Raw genomic sequence first — 6,000 nt, forward strand, 5'->3', positions numbered from 1 at the left:
GACCCAGCAAGAGCTGGGTCCCTCGCTCCTTCTGTTGTTTTTTCTCCCCTGCAGCAGGCTTTGGCTGCTACCTCTGCAAGCTGGATCACCAAAGACACACGACTCCCTCACAATGAATAATCAATACAGATATTGATCTGTGGAAAATGTTTGTAAATTCCTGAAAGGGAATCAGGAGCAGGGGGCAGGGAGGCTCGTGGGGGACGACGACTGGAGTGCCGGTGGCGGGAGGCAGCCGAACTGGATTTGGATCCCAAGGCTGGCTGGCTCCGAGGCGACGGTACCGGAATGCGTGCGAACGAGGGTGCGCGCGTGTGAGTGCGCGGGTGACGCCGGTGTTGTGTGTGCCCCTTTCTCTACAGCTGCTTTCCCTGAAGAATCAAGAGCCAAATGGTCGGGAGCCCCCGCCAGTGCCATGCCTTGGCTGCGGGCCAGCACTGTTTTGTTTTCATTATCACACGCTACTTTGCAATTTGCATAAATACAGGGTTATTTTTTATCGTGTCGCCCAAAAGATAAAAAAAAAAAAATAGAAGTCTTTGTTGTGTGCAAGAGGGGCTTGCTGCCTACTCATCATGGCTAAGGATTTAGCGTATGTAGAGGGCTCCAGAAGAAATACCAGCAAAGAAGTGGTAATCACAGAGAGGAAAGAATACAGGAGAGCCGAAAAGAGGAATTTAAAGATAACTGCAGGGGATTCAACTTGACGGAACCAAATATTAGGAATTCGTTTTCCTCTGTGGAGGAGTGGTAGCGCCTTAGAAAAGCGAAGAAGAAATAAAGACCACCAAGGTCTAACCAGTGGCCTGTAGCATACACAGGTCGCTCTTAATGACTGGAATGAGCGATTTATCTTTGGTGGACATTGAACGCAAATTTGCTTTCTCTGCCCTCATCCAAAGCCTAGAAAGAATGGGAACAGATGGAGTGTTTCCAGCAGATGGGACGTTTCAGAACTTGGTCTGTTTTCCCCTCTTCCCTACAGCTTGAGCAGCTCAACCAAATCTCCAGAACTGCATTTGCGCTAGTATTGAATGGAATTTGCATCCTCCCTTTGGCTTTTTCACCTTCAGGAAAGTGGGTACAACAGAATCTTAAGCTAAATAGCAAGCTTTGAGTGACTTTCTTCCTGCATGCTCAGAGTCCTGGCTGCAGACAGAGATGAGGCCTCCTGAAGTTATGCCCCCAAGTGGATGGCAGGTGTGCTCTGGGGTCCCAGGAAGTAGCAACTTATTTCAGAAAAGCTTCTAGCTCTCTCAGGCCATTGGATGGCCCCCCTTCCCTTTGGTTTCCTGTCCTTTCACTTCTTGCCCACTCTGTTTCTGTGATTCGGTAGTAAAACCTCTCTTGGATCATCCTACTCTTTTCTCTCACTGTTCTGTCTTCTCCTGCCCTGGCGACAGAAGGGAGGCGCCTCCTTTGAGATAGCTATCTAGAGTGAGACCTCTGCATGAGGACTCAATTCCAGCACCCCTGTCCTGGAAGGAGCCATTTGCTTTATCAGCTAGCAGCAGCCTCAGGAGGAACACGGATTTTTTTTTTTTATTCTTATTCCTTTTCTGGCTTCTGATTAGCTCCAGCAATCCAATTAGCAGAGGAATTTATATCACACAGGCTGAGGTGCCCCTACTCATCACAGCAGCTCAAGCCCACTCTTAAATTCTGTCGATAGTACATCTTCCTCTGACATGGATTAATTACAGCGCCAAGCCTTCCTGAGTAGGTCTACCCGTGAAAGTGTATGTGAATATCAGAATTAAAGAAGAGGCAAAAAAGATGACTTTTGTGTATCACTACATGATGCCTGAAGTCTGCGTTGTGCATCCTCCTTTCTGTGGGTCTCACGTCGTTCTAGTGTGTATCAAAAAGACCAAGGGAGTATTATGGAGGATTCAAAAGTGACTTAATCATGGCCCACCCATGTATTTTCTTCCTATCATTGATTGACACATGTATCATGAAACTTCAGAGCTCTTAGAGACTGACTAATTTCCTGCCTCCAGTGTATACTTCCCCCAAAAGAGTTAAACTATTTAAAATAGCTCCATGGAGAGAAATGACGTTATCTTCATTGGTATTCCATTCCTGTTGGGTACAATTGTGATATCATTGTACCCTTGCATCTATCTACAGTTTCATTCCGAATTTATCCTTACATTCATCAATTTCTAGCATCTATCTCTCCATTCATCTTTCTATATTCATTTATATATCAACTATTTATTCTGCTTCCCAGTCATCTATTCATCCATGTGCATCTAGCTATCCATTTTCTAACCATGTATTGATCTATGAATATCTTTCTATTATCTGTCATCTACTTGTCTATCCATTTGTGTCTCTATTAATTCATTTGTCTGTATTATCCATCTATCTGTTTTTCTATCTATTCATTAATCTATTCATGTATCTAGCCATTCAATCATCTATCATTTGCTTATCAGTTACCTTTTTACTTTGTGCCTTTTGTTAGCTATGATCTTAACAGAATCCCAGATTCACATTCTCAATCATTTTTAAGGTAAATAACACTCAATTTCCAAATGAAGTCTATACCCACTGTGTACTTGGTTATCTGTTCTCTAGTTTAAGAGTCTTGTCAGCTATAGAAGTAAGTCAGTAAAATCATATGGCTTTAAATGTGTTAAAAACTACAGAGAAGATATTTTATCCTGGATTTGTGGTACATTTTTCTTACTATAAGTATTCATTTCTACTCCCTTTAAACCATGGCTTTAAAAGAGGGGAATTTCACATAAAGTCTGCAGGTAAATCTCATGCAGGTTGTTAAATCTACCACTGAGCAACCTCATGGAAGTGATCCATTTCAACTGGTAGTAACTTGAGATTACTTTTATCAGGAAGGAAAACAGATACTAAGCCCTTACATGGTAATGTGGTGGTGCATGTTTGAATTTTTCTGGTATACAGACTGGGAGTCCAGCAGCATTTTAGAAACTAAAAATAGGTCCCCCCCCCCCATTTAGTTTTGTTCAGAGTGTATTCAACATTGGACCAACACTTGAGAGTCAACACCTTCTCAGAATGACCACTACCATTAGCTCTGAAGAAAATGGGTCCAGTGAAGCCTTATTGGGTTGGAGTAAATTATCAGTGGATAAATTTCATTTGTGTTTGGGACAGAAACTACAGTTTGTTGCTGGGAGGGCTGCAGTGGTTGGCTAGTTTTTCTCTGTGTTTCTAGGGAATCACTTCCCAAATAGGAGCCCAAGTCAGAATTCTAATTGAACAGCTGATCATGTCTCTGACCACACTGACCATCTCTCATATACTGCTCTTGTATAGGTACTATTATCCATTAAAGATCCAAATTTGTTTTTCTCTTAATTTTTAAAAACTAAACCATAGTATACTGATGAAGATAAAGCCTGTAAAGACCTCATCAGTTCTGAAATTGCCATCCTCAAAGAACAGGCAGACCTCAAAGACCCAAGCCATGTGTCTTCCAAGAAATCACAGATGTGAAGACCTCCTCATTCCTCTTCTCAGATCCTTTCCATTTGTTTCATCACTGTAGCTTCTGGACTTGATTGTATCAGAAATGATATCTAGGGAGTTCATGCTCTTTTCATGGCTTTTTTGCCAGGCTAGCCAAGGCTGCCTTCTCTGCATGACCCAGTAGATGCAGCACCTAGGGCCCAACACACTTTGAGGAGGCCATGGAAGTCCTTTAATTTCTTTTAAAATCATCAAAAAGGTCAACTTTTTGGTCAAAAAAATTAACATATAATATTAATATACTCTATTTTATGCCAATGCAATTAGAAAGTAGTTGTTATTGTTCAGTCACTAAGTCATGTCCAACCTTTGCAACCCCATGGACTGTAGGATGCCAGTCCTTCCCTGTCCTTCACTATCTCCTGGGGTTTGCTCAAACTCATGTCCATTGAGTTGATGATACCATCCAACCATCTCATCCTCTGTCGCCCCCTTCTCCTGCCCTCGATCTTGCCCAGCATAAGGGTCTTTTCCAGTGAGTTAGCTCTTCACATCAGGTGGCCAAAGTATTGGAACTTCAGATTCAGCATCAATCCCTCCAATGAAGATTCAGGGTAGAAAGTGGAAGTTTGAATAATTTTTCAGGGAGAAAGAAGCCCATGATGGCAAAAGCACCCAGAGTCAATGAATGTAGCTTTGACATTAACCAGCTGCTTATAACTTAGTTATGCTCAGAAGAGTGCAGTGGTTAAGGCCCTGCTCAGGAGCCAGTCTTCCTGGGTCCATATCCTGGCACCACCAAGTGTTAAAGTCATTTAAGTTCTCTCAATCTCACTTTCCTTAGCTGTAAAGTGGAGGTAGTGGTGCCTAATGCATAGGAATGCTGTCGAGATTAAATGATATTGTATATTTAAATTGCTTAGCATAGAACTTACATATAACGAGGGCTCAGTAAAATTTGTTATAATAATAATTATTACTATTGTTTTGGCTTTAAATGTCTTGTTTTAAATGTCTACCTCTCCTCATTTCAGCAGCTATACTAAATTAAATCTTTTATTTAAAAAATTTAGATTGTCTTCTAATTACCATAGACAGAAGAAAAAGTCGTTAACTGAAATTCCCTCCCAGTTCTGGGAAATTCCCAATTCCCAGAAAATTTTGTCTCCCAGAAGTAGCAAATTCTGTACTATCTACCCAGAACCAGGTCTTTATTCTATAATATAAAACTTCTCTAATAAATCAGCATCATCTCTCTTGGTTGCAGATTCGATTCTTTCCTAACCTAAAACAATCCTGCAAAAATCTTATTAAGAACCACAGGTTAAAAAGAATATTGTCAAAACTTTCTCTCTCCTTTTCTCTCTTTACTTTATTATCCCCTCATTTTTTTTGTCATTTAACTCCAATTATGAGATGCTAAGTGCTTTTGGAAATTTCATTGTTAATATCTTCTCACAGTGCTATTAACGTAAATCAAGTTTAATAGTGTCCCAGCAAGTGTAAAAGCAATCAAAAATTCAGTACTCACGAATCATTCTGTAATTTCAGCATAAAATGTTAATAGAAATAATATCCAATACCATAAAATATCAGTAAATTCAACTTTAAATATATGTGATGAATTATTTCACCATCCTATAGCATTCGTGGAATATTCTAGTATGTAGAACTTAATTGGCCAAGCCATACCTCAGTCTTGCTCAGTCTGCCAGAAGTCCCCTCCTCTGCTCTCCCCCTACTAGCCAATCCTGGAAGATTGGACAGCTCAATGACAGGCATTTTTTCATCCCAGACACACTGAGTTATTTGGCCATAAGGAAAAATGACTCAGGATCAAGGTGGGAAGTACAGTCAACTTGAAGGAATTCAAATTAATGAGAACAAAGACACTGTAATTCAGTTCTAGGAATATTGATCAAGTAGCTGCAAGGCCTTAGCTCCATATAATCAGCAAAGATGGCGAAGATAGAGGCCCTGTCCTTGGAGAGTTCACATCTCATGAGACAGACCAAGGCCGAGACACATACAACTTACAGTTTTTCCAGCCCAGCACTGAAGACAGCTGTCAAGTATGTCCTCAAGAAGGCTCTGGTGGAACAGAAGTTGGTCAGTTAGTTTTAAATTTTGCTAAAGCAGGAAAACATAAATGTGTGTGTGTGTGTGTGTGTGTGTGTGTGTGTATTGACTTGTATTTTAAGCATTTTAAACTTAAAAGCAACATACATCTTTTGCATGAACCACCGCCATAGTGCTTGTCTACTGCTTCCACTCTTTGAAGTGAAGGGAAAATTTAAGACACCCAAGAGGCCCTCAGAGTGCAGAATCCTTAAGTTAACACTTGTCCTATCCATAGGGCAGTTTTTGGCAACTCACCTGAATGTTTTCACAGAGTTAATTTAGCTGTCATAGAAACAACTCTCTTTGCATGCATATATCTCTGTTTTATACTTTATTCAGTTACAAATTTCATGAACAAAAATAACGTCCATAAAGAGGTCTGGGGACAAACACTACTAACTCTTAGGAAGAATACGACTC

This window comes from Cervus elaphus, chromosome 4, assembly GCF_910594005.1.
Source record: "Cervus elaphus chromosome 4, mCerEla1.1, whole genome shotgun sequence".
Lineage (NCBI taxonomy): Eukaryota > Metazoa > Chordata > Mammalia > Artiodactyla > Cervidae > Cervus > Cervus elaphus.